Source organism: Coffea arabica, chromosome 11c, assembly GCF_036785885.1.
Source record: "Coffea arabica cultivar ET-39 chromosome 11c, Coffea Arabica ET-39 HiFi, whole genome shotgun sequence".
NCBI lineage: Eukaryota > Viridiplantae > Streptophyta > Magnoliopsida > Gentianales > Rubiaceae > Coffea > Coffea arabica.
The window spans coordinates 5,720,703-5,738,335 of NC_092330.1; the positions used below are offsets into that span (position 1 = coordinate 5,720,703).

At 33.3% G+C, this 17,633-nt stretch overlaps 2 long non-coding RNA genes across 2 annotated transcripts; both read right to left on the reverse strand.

The window, feature by feature from the left end:
* On the reverse strand, positions 1–3,784 carry LOC113717400 (uncharacterized). The gene is made up of 3 exons (XR_003454356.2): positions 3,405–3,784; positions 928–983; positions 1–292 (listed from the first exon to the last, which is right to left on the reverse strand). It is a non-coding gene; the product is annotated as an uncharacterized lncRNA (long non-coding RNA).
* Positions 3,785–8,120: 4,336 nt separating this feature from the next.
* Positions 8,121–12,045, reverse strand: LOC140017047 (uncharacterized). Its single transcript, XR_011823344.1, has 2 exons — positions 11,584–12,045; positions 8,121–9,162 (listed from the first exon to the last, which is right to left on the reverse strand). It is a non-coding gene; the product is annotated as an uncharacterized lncRNA (long non-coding RNA).
* Between the last annotated feature and the right edge of the window lie 5,588 nt (positions 12,046–17,633).

The window sequence follows — 17,633 nt, forward strand, 5'->3', positions numbered from 1 at the left end:
TGACATAAGTCAGCCCTTCGACGGCTCTTAAAACTATCGTTCACGCGCTTTACAAGAACAAAGTCGTACAATCCTAACGTACAAAAACCCAAACAGCGGAAACATAAAAATACCCCAGCCATAGGTCACCACGAGAGCCACACATTTTCCAGCTTCAAGTGGTAACACAAGGCGAAAGTACGCAAGCAGGATTACACGTTACAAACTGAAATTTACAATTCTTAAAAACCACATTGTCCAAACACACGTATAACCAAATAAAAACAGCATCCAACTTCTCAAGCCTCAAAACCTGTAAGGAAAACAAATAAACGTGGGGTGAGCCGAAACTCAGTGGTGCCCCAAAACATGCATCCAAATAAACATTTAACAGGTAGAAATTTGCAGCATTAAACAAGTAGGAAAGCGAGTAACAACACAGGGTAGGATACAGGGCTCTCAGGAGCCAATTTCCACGCTTGATTAGATACTATCGTAGTTGACCCTCCGTCAACTTTCACTACTTATAATCCATGTAGATCCACTTATTTTAATCCTAACCCGTCACCATTCATACCTCTGCTTTGGGCCCAAACTTCCTCTACCGACGCAGTATACTCGAGATATACCCGTAATAAATTTGTCGAGGGATTCACCCAACGACGTAATTGTAGTTTGATTCATGCGTCGAGGGATTCACCCAACAACGTAACTACATTTAGGTTCATAGTAGTCAGATTCATGCGTCGAGGGATTCACCCAACAACGTAACTACATTTAGATTCATAGAAAATATTTCACACACATCACCACTCGAACGGCTAGTGCGATAAAGTACACACTGCTCACTTCGATGGATCAAAATCATTTATTGTATTTTGACAATTATCACATAGCGAATTGATAAAGCGCTTAACCACATAACATAGAACAAGCAGGGACACTCACCAAGAGTGGAGTTCAGATATTGGATTGAGGATCGAGTTCCGCGTCCTCGTAAAATCCTAGAATATCAGAATTTAAGCCATAAGTTTTCTATTGGAACTTTTGGCTTGTACATGTAGAGTTTTCTAGCATGATGCTAGTTTACTTTTTCTCAAAATATTTTACTTGGAATCGAGCTTATGAGAACCGTACAATATTTCTTATACCATTCCTGGAATACTTTTTCTTCGAAGAAAATACTATTATTATTTTTTTAAAATAAGTCGGCAAGATATTTAATATCAGGGCTAAAAAAATATACCTTGGAAAAAGTTCATTGGAGTGGTTGTGCCTACAAAAATCTTTGCTAAGGCTTTAGGGTAAGGTTTATTGAAAAATGTTGCTAAAATAAGGTTTTTCTTGCCGAGCAGGTTTCTACGCTTAAAACCAAAGGGATCGAGTTTCACCTTTTAAATTTCCTTAGTTCCGACTAGCCTTAAACGATTTATAAGGAAGGAATTTGAATCAAACTAAGGTTTTGAGTCCGGGGAAATCATTTTCCCAAATTAATAAGGCTAGTCTAGCTTAAGGGGTAAAAGTCATGTTGCCCAAGTTTCTAAGGCAAAAATAGTAGATACTATGTTTAGTAGTACGATGCTAGATCTGTACCGTTCCAAACTTGAAGCAAAATATTTTCCATTTACTTAGTCAAGCGTTTACTTGGGTTCATAAGGTCGGTACGACTTCTCACGTTTTCGATTCCAATCCAAAAATCACATTTCCTCAATATTGCACAATTAGAATTTAAACAGTAATAACACTAGGGCTCGTCAATTCTTAGCCCTGTGTTCCAACAAATTTATATCTAAGCATAAGCAGGAAAATTTACCAAGGCTTCGTCAATACTTAGCACTTGGTAATCAGTACTTATATCAACTCACAGTTTCACAAAATAGTAGCACAGATTTCTAAACAATTTCAGCAATTCAGTTATCCATGCAGGGTGGGAATTCATAGAGCCCACTGTCAACAATTCTAACACATTGTTTTCTCAAGGAAAAATAAATTTCAACAATTCACTTCCAACCATAATTCAGTCAAGAATTTGAACCACTAGTAAGATAAAAGCTCAATCCGAATTCAAGTTTAGTTTCACAATGAAACAAATCATTCATGCAAAACAGTCCACTTCAAAACTAGATTCATTCGGCAACTAAAATCATCCAGAAAAATCCAGAAATTTTGTCCATTAGCCACGGATGAACATGCATGAAGAAATGTTCTGTAATCATTTTATTTTTCTGGGCTAAAATATGCTTTAAAACTCTCAGCTTCCTCATGCAATCTCTTAGCAAAACGATGCACATTTCCAGACCAGGAGTTGAAATTAAACCAGGATTACAAACCCCAAAATTTCCAGGTTTAAATCTCACGGCTCTTTCTCAAAATTTCTGGCAATAACAATGGTTCTAAAACAGGATTTTCTTTGGTTAAAACAGAATCTTTGGTAGTCTATTAGGACATGTAAACACTTAGCTAGCTAGTAAAGGTTTTCAAATCAAATCCAGGTTCAAGCTACGATTATACTCATCTAACACAAATCCAGAAATTTTACCAACTATTCTCGAATGATCATTCATGAACCAATTTTTTTGGCTTTCATTTTATTTTCCAAGTTCCTAGTTTCATTGTCCAATCGTGTAACTCAACATGCAGGCCCTTAAGCATTTTGTCTTCACTTGGAGAGTTAGGATTGTAACCACAGCTTGTCCTATTTAAGCAAGTTAAGCAAATCATTTCTTAATTAGTCTCGACAGAAGGTTTTCATTAAACCAGAATTTCTTAGGTTCCTTAATTCATCAATCAACTTCATCGAATTAACATGCAGGGTCCTAGACATCATAAACATTAAGTTCTACTCGGCTAATTCCACTTGAGTGCTCAGGTTATCACAAGAAAAACAGAATTTCAGTTGCATTTCCAAACCATTCTCTCGGCAGAATCATTCTCAACAAAACAGAATTTCTAACAATTTGATTTCATCATCCAACTATATAAAATGATCATGCAAGGCCCTAATCACAATAATCATCCAAATTCCAGTTAATTAATCACCATTTCAGCTCAAATCACTTCAGAAAAACACATTAAAGCTGCCCTTCCAATCATCTTCTCGGCTAAGACATTTTCCTCTTAAAACAGAATTTTCTTAAGCTTTACCATTATCATCCGAAAGCACAATCAACATGCATGGTCTTAATCATCCAGTTTTCATTCAGCTAAGTACACTTGGGTGCTCAGATTGTCCCAGAAAAACAGAAATAAAGCTGCACTATCAGCTCAGCTCCTCGGCAGAACCATCTAGCCGAAACAGAATTTTCCACAGCTTTGATTTCAACATCCGATGGCACAAATTAACACATGCAAGACCACGGTTAGCTTAATCTACCTCTGATATGGCTTCATTCACTAGCAATTAACTTATTTAGTTCAGAAATTACCTCAGCTAGTAGCTAAACCCTCACACGAATTTTCCAGAAATGTCTTCCCTCACTCTCGGCCAAGTTCAGACGTGGTCCTGGTTTGAGTTGCGGCTGGAATTGGGTTGCGGATGAAGGTGAGATGGTGTAGCTTCCTGCAGATTCTCCTTCCTGGCTTTGCTCTACTCACGGCAGGACCAAAAATTTCCAGCAGCTCTCTCACTCTCTCGGATGCTCTCGGACAAGGCAGGGAACAAATGAGGTTTTGTTGTGAATCAAAAATGAAAGAGTAGAGTGGTTGGTATCGTGGTATTTGGAGTGCAATGGATTGCGGGTTTGGCTTGTGCAGAGAAAGAGTCGGCTGAAATGGTTGTGAGATGTAGTGTGAATCTGATCAAGTGGTTTTGTGGTGCCGCGGTTTACGAAAGGTTTGCGTATCGAATTGGTTAAAATGTAATTGGTCGAAGTTGCGGTGATGGGAATTTTGTCATAGGGGTCGTTTGGTTTCGCATGGAATTGTAAGGGTCTTTTAGTCTTTTCACTTTGTTTCCTAATCTCAACTTAAATTTCTAAGATTTATCCTCAAGAGTGATTTGAACGCCTAATAATATGCTAATCTTGCAAGGCTTTAATTATCGAATTTTTCACACCTTAATTATGTTTAGTATACTAGTATCATGTTTATCTAAAATTTATAGGCTTTGTCTTATAGTGAACATCCTTATTAGTATTTAACGTTATTCACTAATTTAGAATTAGTTATAGGAATTCAAGAAATTTTATATACTTAATCTGCTCAGGTAACATTAATTTTCAACATTAAGAAAACTATGTATTTTAGTATTTTATTTTAAGGCGATAAATTAATCTAACTCAAGAAATATTAATTTAGTAGCAAAACCGAATAATTCAATATTGGGCACAATTATATTATTTATTACATAGAAATTGTCTTTACACCTTTATTTCAAAACCATTAGTTACAACACTAGAATTCAAAGAAATTAATTATTAGATCAATGAAATAGTTTACCTTCGAAATATGAAGTTAATGTAACAAAACTAAGAAGTTTAGTAGTTTAGCACAATTCTTTTATTTTGCACATAACGTTTAATTCCACATACTTATTTAAAAACAATTGGACTTCGTGCTAAAATTTATTAAGGAATTAAAATGCAAATAAATATGCACTGATATTTATATGTCTATTTTCAGGGTTCTCACATCCTCCCCTCCTTAAAATGAATTTTGTCCTCAAAATTCTTACTTTCTCAAGAGATAGGTTGAGTTACTTGTTGCATCTCTTCTTCTAGTTCCCAAGATTAGTGCGGTCGTTTAGTTTTAGATCATTTATTTGCTACAAGGCCATACTTATATTTTTTTTTTATTGTCTCATGCGTTGCCTCAAAATTTCGTTGGTTCTAATTTATGTGTACCTCGAAAAATTTTGCTTATATCAATTAGTAGGTTTCCACACGTTTGGCTTTAAGGAGAATTAATTACTCAGGTAATTTATTCAACTGTATAATGTATTCAAATTGCTCAATTTACAATATACCTATCGTGTATATTTGATTCATATATATATATTACACTATTCTAGAATATTTCTAATAGCAAAGTAACTAAAATAAAGGATATTTATAGTGTACATACAATTCGTAGCGTACATATAATTTATAGCAGAAGATTACAATCTCCAAAAGTGCTATTCTAGTTTAGGGTAACTATAACCTCTATTCCTCGAGTGAGGTCAAACCCTCTTGATTTGTGAAACGTTCACTACTAGGACCCCGTTCATGGTCGTTAACACGAATTACTTCCATCTGGCACTTAATCGCTCTGTAGCGGACTTAGTTGTCTGCTGAGTACTTCCTCTTTTTAAATGCTCTAAGGCATTCCGAACTCTTGTGCTGGGTACTACCGCACTTCAAGCTCTTTCCTCCCTTTTTCCAGCATTCCTTCTCGGTATGACCAGCTTTTCTACAATACCCACAATTTGCTCGAAAAGTGGCGGCCTGGACATTTCCGGGATTTTTCTTATGTTTCTTCTGTGGTTCTACATTCTGGCGTAGTAGCTCAATTTTCTCGGCATATTCTTGTTTCCATCGTCCTTCCCAGTAGTCAGCCAATTTCCTTTGAAATTCTACCTCATTTCGGAGGATGTCTATTTCCTTACGCATTTCTTCCAAAGTTGTCATCTTACTAGTTGGCTTAAGTCAAATAGCTAGCCTGCCAGACAAATCATAGGATCAAGGTAAGCAACTATTCATACTGGAAGCTCGAGCCGTAATGCTCTTTCATCTTTTTACGAATGGTTACTCCAAAATATAAACCTTACTACTTCCTGCCTAATCCAGCGAGTTCTTAAGTATAACCGAGATTACCATCGTTAATCACTATCACGACAGAATAAGGAAGCCTTATCCCAAGGAAAATTTTCATGTCTTAGTGCGCTATTCAATATTTACCTTCAAAGTTGTTTGAAACAAAAGTCGTACTTCTTATTCTCACTAGGGCCTTATTGTATTCCTTCGATTCATTCTTAAAATTTTGAGGTTAGATTCCCCATGGAACCTAGATAGACGAATTTCAAGAGTCACTCTATTTTCGCAACTCTTTTGGTTCCTAGGTTAGTTGATTGGCCTAGAGCTTTGGTATTCCACCAACCGTTCTAAGGTATCAGTCATATGGTCAATAGGATAACTACGTGGGCGGTTTCCTTCTAAATTCCCATTGATAGCACCTTTGTCGAAGTCTGTCTACCATTAGCTCTTGAAACAATTATAACATCCTTAAAGGCTCAACTTTCAAAATTTTACGCCCCTTTTTTGACTAATAACAGGATATTAAATACACATTTGGAAAAATTGTGGTCTTAGTGTTTTCCCCGTAATTTAAGTGTCGAATCGACTGCTTCCCAAAGTATATAAAAGTTCAACTACTTGAATTTACAATTTATCTGCGCGTCATACTCAATTAAAAATTCTCACCCAAGATAGCATTATCAATCTGACATTATCGCTCCCTAAGCTTTATATTTCTCACAACGGTTGATTTAAAATAAGTATAACCAATTATGCATACATCTGATTGCAGTTAATTTCACTCCATATATATTATTAATACCCAGCAAAACCATGATCAATTTAATTACATCACAGAACAAAGTCAATTACAACATATATCAAGCTCAAGTACACTAATCAGAAATCAAACAAATCTCTTTTTTTTTTTTTTTTTTAAGTGCATTCAATATCCAAACATGGCAAAGTTCCAACTCCAACATCCCATCCTATTGATTTCTATCCATAATAGGGTTGGTAAATCCTTGAAATTCCTACCTTTATTCACAAAAGTTCAGTTTATTATTATTTATTTATTTATTTTTTTCTTAATCTCATAGTTCTATACACCACTTTGGTTACCAAAATTTCACTCAGGTTAGTAATTATTCAATTCCCGGGGCTAATAAATATTGCAGCGCTACAAAAAAAATGAAACACGTAATCATCAAATTATATACTTCACAATATAAGTCACATTGCATACCAAATTCACACAACTTCAAAAGCTAGATAATTCACGAATACATTCAATATTTTCATACATAACTCAAACTTCAATCATCATAAGCATGAAAGGAAACAATACAACAATACACAAATTATTATAATCACATAGCAAATAGCTCAACTTTTAGTGTAGATTCAACTTAACCTTCATTAGTTTAGTCTTGGACAATCCCACTGGATTCCCTTAGTAACACTAATCAAATTTTCTTAGTGGATTGTAGATCTACTCCGTCTAATATCGAATCAAATAATATGATCCTTTCTTAAGTACATCAGTGGTTCTTAAGTAATCTAAAAGATCTCAAACATTTCATACATTGGCTTTTCTACTATCCTAACAACTAATTATCTTTATCCTTTCAAACATTTGCCCCAATAATCTTTCAATAAAACTTAAAGACCACAATGTCATCTAGAACTCACCTTTAGTTATTTGCAAATGGTAGCATACTAACCACATGATAAATTCATCAAACTTATCCCTTCCCCAGGTCTAAAGCCACTCACAACTGCGTAGCCCTTACTTAAACTGCCGTTTCACTCAGATTCTAGGTCTAAAGCCACATGTTAGGATAAGGGATGGTAAAAAGTTCATTTACTATCATAAAGGCTAGTAAGGCCACCAATAAAGCCTTTTCACTTTTAACTTTCAAAAGCTAACCTTGGTCTCTTTAATTCTTCCTTTCCAAACTTAATCATGGTTTCTAGTCACATCGTAATGCAGTATACTGGATTCTTTTCAATTGCAAAACTCTATTAAATGAAATATTTCGTACTCGGGTACAAGAATCCGAAAATGAGATGATTCACAACTCAAGCTGGCCAGTCCCAAGCATGAATCACCTATATTTAAGATTTCTACCCAACGTACATATCTAATTCCTTTAGCAATAGCAATTAGTTCAACACTTAATAGGCCATTTCCCCACGGTCCGAGAACCTTTTCCCGGTTTGAGCTCGATAAGAGCTCTGATACCACCTGTGGCGACCCCACCTTCCCCTGAGGCGAACCAAAGGGTTGGCGGATCGTCTGCCCAGCTCTCGCCAGGACTCAAGCACGCATTTCAAACCTGAATTCCTCCGAAGAAAAGTCTAATCTATTGCATCAGCAAATCTTCCAAGTAAAACTTTATAACTCCACAGTAACTTCAGGGATAGCAGTGACATAAGTCAGCCCTTCGACGGCTCTTAAAACTATCGTTCACGCGCTTTACAAGAACAAAGTCGTACAATCCTAACGTACAAAAACCCAAACAGCGGAAACATAAAAATACCCCAGCCATAGGTCACCACGAGAGCCACACATTTTCCAGCTTCAAGTGGTAACACAAGGCGAAAGTACGCAAGCAGGATTACACGTTACAAACTGAAATTTACAATTCTTAAAAACCACATTGTCCAAACACACGTATAACCAAATAAAAACAGCATCCAACTTCTCAAGCCTCAAAACCTGTAAGGAAAACAAATAAACGTGGGGTGAGCCGAAGCTCAGTGGTGCCCCAAAACATGCATCCAAATAAACATTTAACAGGTAGAAATTTGCAGCATTAAACAAGTAGGAAAGCGAGTAACAACACAGGGTAGGATACAGGGCTCTCAGGAGCCAATTTCCACGCTTGATTAGATACTATCGTAGTTGACCCTCCGTCAACTTTCACTACTTATAGTCCATGTAGATCCACTTATTTTAATCCTAACCCGTCACCATTCATACCTCTGCTTTGGGCCCAAACTTCCTCTACCGACGCAGTATACTCGAGATATACCCGTAATAAATTTGTCGAGAGATTCACCCAACGACGTAATTGTAGTTTGATTCATGCGTCGAGGGATTCACCCAACAACGTAACTACATTTAGGTTCATAGTAGTCAGATTCATGCGTCGAGGGATTCACCCAACAACGTAACTACATTTAGGTTCATAGTAGTCAGATTCATGCGTCGAGGGATTCACCCAACAACGTAACTACATTTAGATTCATAGAAAATATTTCACACACATCACCACTCGAACGGCTAGTGCGATAAAGTACACACTGCTCACTTCGATGGATCAAAATCATTTATTGTATTTTGACAATTATCACATAGCGAATTGATAAAGCGCTTAACCACATAACATAGAACAAGCAGGGACACTCACCAAGAGTGGAGTTCAGATATTGGATTGAGGATCGAGTTCCGCGTCCTCGTAAAATCCTAGAATATCAGAATTTAAGCCATAAGTTTTCTATTGGAACTTTTGGCTTGTACATGTAGAGTTTTCTAGCATGATGCTAGTTTACTTTTTCTCAAAATATTTTACTTGGAATCGAGCTTATGAGAACCGTACAATATTTCTTATACCATTCCTGGAATACTTTTTCTTCGAAGAAAATACTATTATTATTTTCTTAAAATAAGTCGGCAAGATATTTAATATCAGGGCTAAAAAAATATACCTTGGAAAAAGTTCATTGGAGTGGTTGTGCCTACAAAAATCTTTGCTAAGGCTTTAGGGTAAGGTTTATTGAAAAATGTTGCTAAAATAAGGTTTTTCTTGCCGAGCAGGTTTCTACGCTTAAAACCAAAGGGATCGAGTTTCACCTTTTAAATTTCCTTAGTTCCGACTAGCCTTAAACGATTTATAAGGAAGGAATTTGAATCAAACTAAGGTTTTGAGTCCGGGGAAATCATTTTCCCAAATTAATAAGGCTAGTCTAGCTTAAGGGGTAAAAGTCATGTTGCCCAAGTTTCTAAGGCAAAAATAGTAGATACTATGTTTAGTAGTACGATGCTAGATCTGTACCGTTCCAAACTTGAAGCAAAATATTTTCCATTTACTTAGTCAAGCGTTTACTTGGGTTCATAAGGTCGGTACGACTTCTCACGTTTTCGATTCCAATCCAAAAATCACATTTCCTCAATATTGCACAATTAGAATTTAAACAGTAATAACACTAGGGCTCGTCAATTCTTAGCCCTGTGTTCCAACAAATTTATATCTAAGCATAAGCAGGAAAATTTACCAAGGCTTCGTCAATACTTAGCACTTGGTAATCAGTACTTATATCAACTCACAGTTTCACAAAATAGTAGCACAGATTTCTAAACAATTTCAGCAATTCAGTTATCCATGCAGGGTGGGAATTCATAGAGCCCACTGTCAACAATTCTAACACATTGTTTTCTCAAGGAAAAATAAATTTCAACAATTCACTTCCAACCATAATTCAGTCAAGAATTTGAACCACTAGTAAGATAAAAGCTCAATCCGAATTCAAGTTTAGTTTCACAATGAAACAAATCATTCATGCAAAACAGTCCACTTCAAAACTAGATTCATTCGGCAACTAAAATCATCCAGAAAAATCCAGAAATTTTGTCCATTAGCCACGGATGAACATGCATGAAGAAATGTTCTGTAATCATTTTATTTTTCTGGGCTAAAATATGCTTTAAAACTCTCAGCTTCCTCATGCAATCTCTTAGCAAAACGATGCACATTTCCAGACCAGGAGTTGAAATTAAACCAGGATTACAAACCCCAAAATTTCCAGGTTTAAATCTCACGGCTCTTTCTCAAAATTTCTGGCAATAACAATGGTTCTAAAACAGGATTTTCTTTGGTTAAAACAGAATCTTTGGTAGTCTATTAGGACATGTAAACACTTAGCTAGCTAGTAAAGGTTTTCAAATCAAATCCAGGTTCAAGCTACGATTATACTCATCTAACACAAATCCAGAAATTTTACCAACTATTCTCGAATGATCATTCATGAACCAATTTTTTTGGCTTTCATTTTATTTTCCAAGTTCCTAGTTTCATTGTCCAATCGTGTAACTCAACATGCAGGCCCTTAAGCATTTTGTCTTCACTTGGAGAGTTAGGATTGTAACCACAGCTTGTCCTATTTAAGCAAGTTAAGCAAATCATTTCTTAATTAGTCTCGACAGAAGGTTTTCATTAAACCAGAATTTCTTAGGTTCCTTAATTCATCAATCAACTTCATCGAATTAACATGCAGGGTCCTAGACATCATAAACATTAAGTTCTACTCGGCTAATTCCACTTGAGTGCTCAGGTTATCACAAGAAAAACAGAATTTCAGTTGCATTTCCAAACCATTCTCTCGGCAGAATCATTCTCAACAAAACAGAATTTCTAACAATTTGATTTCATCATCCAACTATATAAAATGATCATGCAAGGCCCTAATCACAATAATCATCCAAATTCCAGTTAATTAATCACCATTTCAGCTCAAATCACTTCAGAAAAACACATTAAAGCTGCCCTTCCAATCATCTTCTCGGCTAAGACATTTTCCTCTTAAAACAGAATTTTCTTAAGCTTTACCATTATCATCCGAAAGCACAATCAACATGCATGGTCTTAATCATCCAGTTTTCATTCAGCTAAGTACACTTGGGTGCTCAGATTGTCCCAGAAAAACAGAAATAAAGCTGCACTATCAGCTCAGCTCCTCGGCAGAACCATCTAGCCGAAACAGAATTTTCCACAGCTTTGATTTCAACATCCGATGGCACAAATTAACACATGCAAGACCACGGTTAGCTTAATCTACCTCTGATATGGCTTCATTCACTAGCAATTAACTTATTTAGTTCAGAAATTACCTCAGCTAGTAGCTAAACCCTCACACGAATTTTCCAGAAATGTCTTCCCTCACTCTCGGCCAAGTTCAGACGTGGTCCTGGTTTGAGTTGCGGCTGGAATTGGGTTGCGGATGAAGGTGAGATGGTGTAGCTTCCTGCAGATTCTCCTTCCTGGCTTTGCTCTACTCACGGCAGGACCAAAAATTTCCAGCAGCTCTCTCACTCTCTCGGATGCTCTCGGACAAGGCAGGGAACAAATGAGGTTTTGTTGTGAATCAAAAATGAAAGAGTAGAGTGGTTGGTATCGTGGTATTTGGAGTGCAATGGATTGCGGGTTTGGCTTGTGCAGAGAAAGAGTCGGCTGAAATGGTTGTGAGATGTAGTGTGAATCTGATCAAGTGGTTTTGTGGTGCCGCGGTTTACGAAAGGTTTGCGTATCGAATTGGTTAAAATGTAATTGGTCGAAGTTGCGGTGATGGGAATTTTGTCATAGGGGTCGTTTGGTTTCGCATGGAATTGTAAGGGTCTTTTAGTCTTTTCACTTTGTTTCCTAATCTCAACTTAAATTTCTAAGATTTATCCTCAAGAGTGATTTGAACGCCTAATAATATGCTAATCTTGCAAGGCTTTAATTATCGAATTTTTCACACCTTAATTATGTTTAGTATACTAGTATCATGTTTATCTAAAATTTATAGGCTTTGTCTTATAGTGAACATCCTTATTAGTATTTAACGTTATTCACTAATTTAGAATTAGTTATAGGAATTCAAGAAATTTTATATACTTAATCTGCTCAGGTAACATTAATTTTCAACATTAAGAAAACTATGTATTTTAGTATTTTATTTTAAGGCGATAAATTAATCTAACTCAAGAAATATTAATTTAGTAGCAAAACCGAATAATTCAATATTGGGCACAATTATATTATTTATTACATAGAAATTGTCTTTACACCTTTATTTCAAAACCATTAGTTACAACACTAGAATTCAAAGAAATTAATTATTAGATCAATGAAATAGTTTACCTTCGAAATATGAAGTTAATGTAACAAAACTAAGAAGTTTAGTAGTTTAGCACAATTCTTTTATTTTGCACATAACGTTTAATTCCACATACTTATTTAAAAACAATTGGACTTCGTGCTAAAATTTATTAAGGAATTAAAATGCAAATAAATATGCACTGATATTTATATGTCTATTTTCAGGGTTCTCACACATGTAATCTCATAATTTCATCCATATACAGTTGGACCAACTTTTTCATAGAATACTTCATATTCACGGGTAAAAAATGGACCGATTTGGTTAACCGGTCGACGATTACCCAAATGGTATCATGACTTCTTTGCGTCTGTGACAAGCCTGAGACAAAGTCCATCGTGATGTTTTTCCACTTCCATTAAGGTATCTCGAGGGGTTGTAACAAACCAGAGGGTTTTTGATGTTCAGTTTTAACTTATTGACTGATGAGACAAGTTTGAACATATTGAGTAATTTCCTTTTTCATATTATCCTACCAATATAGCCATCTTAAATCCTGATACATCTTACTACTACCTAGATAGATCGTATACTTGGACCGATGAGTTTCCTTCAAAATTTTCTTTTTAGACCATTCAATCACTCATGGTTCTTCACATTCAAAGAAAATTGCAGCAGAGAATTTCCAATAGCTAAAAAAGAATATTTAGAAAGATTAAAAAGCTTAATTATTCAAGAAGACAAAATGCCTAAGATAATAGAACCTTTTAGTATTTCTAAATTAATAGACAAATATCCTAATATAAATATAATGAAAAAGGAAACTACTAAAGATCTTCAATCAGAAATTAATAATCTTAAAATACAAGTAAAACAATTACAACAAGAAAAAATCATTTCCACCAGTGATTGAACCAAATTGGAAATTCTGAAGGCACGATACCATGCCATTTTGTAATCTTGATATGTGAATCCATCTGGAATGAATCTTACTGAAAAGGATTTTTTAGAATAAAGAGAAGTCCATTTATTTGGAGAACAAACTTTCTTTATTATACATTTTGAGTGGCTAATTATATTTGGATTTTTTCTGTCTGGAATGGGGAATATTTCTACAGATTGAGTATCTGTAAGAATCAATTCATAATAATCCAGATTTTTGGAGGGATCATCTGGTTGCCAAAAACATTTTGGAGGAAAGATTCTTTGAGTAATTTGATTGAGTGTAGAATACAAAGGTACTTCTTGGAATTTGGTTAAAGTAATATGTTGAGTAAATGGCTTTGTAAAATAGGTATTTTCTATGGATTTTTCTGGGGATTTTGGTAGTTGTTGAATTGGTCTAATTTGAGAAGAAGTTGGAGTACAAGCAGCTTTTCCATCTATATTCCATTCATATATTGAATCTCCATCATATTTAGTAGTTCTAAATTTTGATCTTTTTTCGTATTGAATATCCGGAGGACTTGGTCTAGAATAATAATTTTTTGAACTTACCATCTTCCAATTATTTTTGTTATAATTTTAGCTTTCATCTAAAAACTCCTACCTACTCTCAAACCTACTCCTACCTACTCCAACCTACCTCTGTATTCTAGCTATTGTCAAGTGTATTCAATAAGAAATCAAGAAGTCTTCATTTCTCAAAAGCTTCCGTTGTCTACTCAATATTATCTGTAAGTCCAAATCTTTAAGTTAATTACAAGTATATATTTCCTTAGTTTTATGCTTATCAAATACCCAGGCAATATAAAACTTTTGATAAGCATAAAACTAAGGAAATATATACTTGTAATTAACTTAAAGATTTGGACTTACAGATAATATTGAGTAGACAACGGAAGCTTTTGAGAAATGAAGACTTCTTGATTTCTTATTGAATACACTTGACAATAGCTAGAATACAGAGGTAGGTTGGAGTAGGTAGGAGTAGGTTTGAGAGTAGGTAGGAGTTTTTAGATGAAAGCTAAAATTATCTCTGATCTATTCGCCGATATCCTGATTTTAAGTCAAATTTTGAAAAGATTTTTGCATTAAATAATCTATTAAGCAAATCTTTTTTATTAGGAATAGGGTATCTAATCCATTGTTTTACTTTATTTAAAGGTTTATAATTTATTACTAATCTTGGAACTTCTCTTTCTTTTTCAGCTTGATTCATAACATAAAATGCAGCACAGCTCCATGGTGATTTTGAAGGTGTTATTAATCCTTTATTTATTAATATTTTTATTTCTTTTTTACAAAATTCTAATAACTCAGAATTCATTTGTATTGGTCTAGCTTTTGTTGGAATATTTTTCTCATTAAAATCTTTTTCATAAGGTAATTCTATCATATGTTGTTTTCTATCCCAAAAGGCATTAGGAATATCTGCACAAATTTCTTTTTGAAATAATTCTTCTAATTCTACTATTCTTTTTTGTATTTTAATATCATTTAGTTGTTCTTCAATTTTTAAATAAGATTTTTCCTCTTTAATATAATTTATATGTTATTGTACTCTAGTAATAGTATTTATTGTCTTATATATTGAAGATGTTTGTAACGTTTGTAATTCCTTTTGTCTTATTGGAGTTAAAAATTTAAAGGTAATAATTTTTCCCATTATGTTTTCTGAAATTCCTTCATTACTTACTAAAAATGGATATATTTGAATTAAAAAGGGTGTTCCTAATATTACATCATGATTTATATTATTTACAATTATGAAATTATGTCTAATACAATATTCATTATTACATATTGATCCTTTTGTAAATTTATATTTTATTTTTAAATCTTCTCCATTTGCTGCCATAAGTTTTTCATTTGTTCTTTCACAATATTTTGTGGGGATTATTCCTTCTTTAATACAACTTATATCAGCTCCACTATCTATTAGAGCTACAAAGGTTTCTTTGAAATCTTCTACTGTGATAGTTACTAAGGCAAACCATTTTTGAAAAATCATTTTTTCTATAGTATTTATATATTGATTTTCATTTACTGGGTTTTCTGCTATTTCTATTTCGTTTGTTTTAACATTAGAAGTTGAAGGTTGATTGTTATCTATTAATGTTAGTTTGGCTTCTATTTCTAAGTCTTTTGTCTTTAAATCTATAATTTCTTGTTGTAATTGTTTTACTTGTATTTTAAGATTATTAATTTCTGATTAAAGATCTTTAGTAGTTTCCTTTTTCATTATATTTATATTAGGATATTTGTCTATTAATTTAGAAATACTAAAAGGTTCTATTATCTTAGGCATTTTGTCTTCTTGAATAATTAAGCTTTTTAATCTTTCTAAATATTCTTTTTTAGCTATTGGATCTTCAATTTTGTCTATTATGTCTAATAAGAATTCTTTGTCTTCTTTTTTAGTTATAACATTTATATATTTTGGAGTACAATTACAATCTTCTTCACTTTCGGAATTAGTAATATCATCATAATAGTCTTCTTCAGAACTTTTATCTTTTTCATTTATTAACAAATTTATTAATTTATTTTTAATTTCTTCTTCGTTTACACAGATTTCTGTAATTTTTTCTTTTAATTTACATTTGTTTGCTTTATGACCTATTTTTCCACATTTATAACAAACAATTTTCTTTTTAATAAATTTTCTCTTCTTAGTTGGTTCATTTTCCTTAGGGTTTTTATATCTTATTTTCTTGGAATATTTTTTAACTTTCTTTTTGTATGCTGATGGTGACTTAATTCTTTTAATTCCAAATGCATCACAGAATGATCCTACTTCTTTTTGTTTTGATCCATATTTTATTTGTAATCTTAATTCTGAACATAACATTAATCCTTCTTTTTTCACAAAAGCAAATAATTGTCCGAAAGTAATATTCTCAAATGAAATGACATCTGTTCCCATTTCTTTTTGTAAATTATCCATTATTCTTTGTGAAAATAAGCTTGGTAATCCAGTTATGAATCTTTCTTTCCAGAATGAAGCATTACAATCCGGTCTTCTTAATACATTTGTTAAAAACATATCTTTATACCATCTAAAATCTGATAATGTTGGACATCTTAAATTTGTTAAAAATGTTTTATTAGAATTTAATTCTTCTTTTGGATTTCCTATAAAATACATGACTATTGTTACAATTAAAAATTCTGCAGCATCTGACTGTATTTGAATATTTCCTTGATCATCTTCGATTTCTTGTGTATGATCTAATATTGATAGTTTATCTTGTAATGTTAAAGCATTATCCCACCAATTTTTTAATTGTCCAGTAAATCCTGAGACTAATAATGTTACAATATTTCTTTCTTGGATATTTTTAATTTTGTAAGCTAATCTAGCCATTCCCATTTCTTGCAAATTATTTAATACTTCATATTCAGCTTTTCCATCTATATTCCATTCATATATTGAATCTCCATCATATTTAGTAGTTCTAAATTTTGATCTTTCTTCGTATTGAATATCCGGAGGACTTGGTCTAGGATAATAATTTTTTGAACTTACCATCTTCCAATTATTTTTGTTATAATTTTTTCTTTTTATTCTATTTATCTGATTTCCTTCTGTTTCTTCAAATTGATTTTCTATTGGTAAAATTATATCTTCTTCTTCTGTTTCTGATTCTGTTAATTTTTCAAATAAATCTTCTATTTCTTCAATTGAATTTTCTTCTATTATTCTATCTAATGTATTTATTTTTGGAGTTGAAGGTTTAGATTCTGTGGTTAAGTTTTGTAGTGCTTGTGATATTTTATTTAATAAATTATCTGTAGTATTTATTTTTTGACTATTAATATTTTGTACTAAGTCTTGCTTTTTTTCTCTTGTCAGGCTTCTAGGTTTAAAATGGGGTACTGATATATCATTTGGGAATTTTAATTTTGATTTATTTATTGTATCTATTTTAGTATTTAATATTTCCATATGTTGAGAAATTGTATGAAGAATTTGATTTGTGTAATTATTTTGTTGATAAACTTTTTTAATATCGTCTAAATTTACATTATTATTTGTACTTGATTCAGCTTTTCTTCCCTTTTTAAAAGATGAGGCTATTATATCTCCTTGTCCTATGTTGATTTTTACTTCTTGTAATGGGGGATGTATAGAGG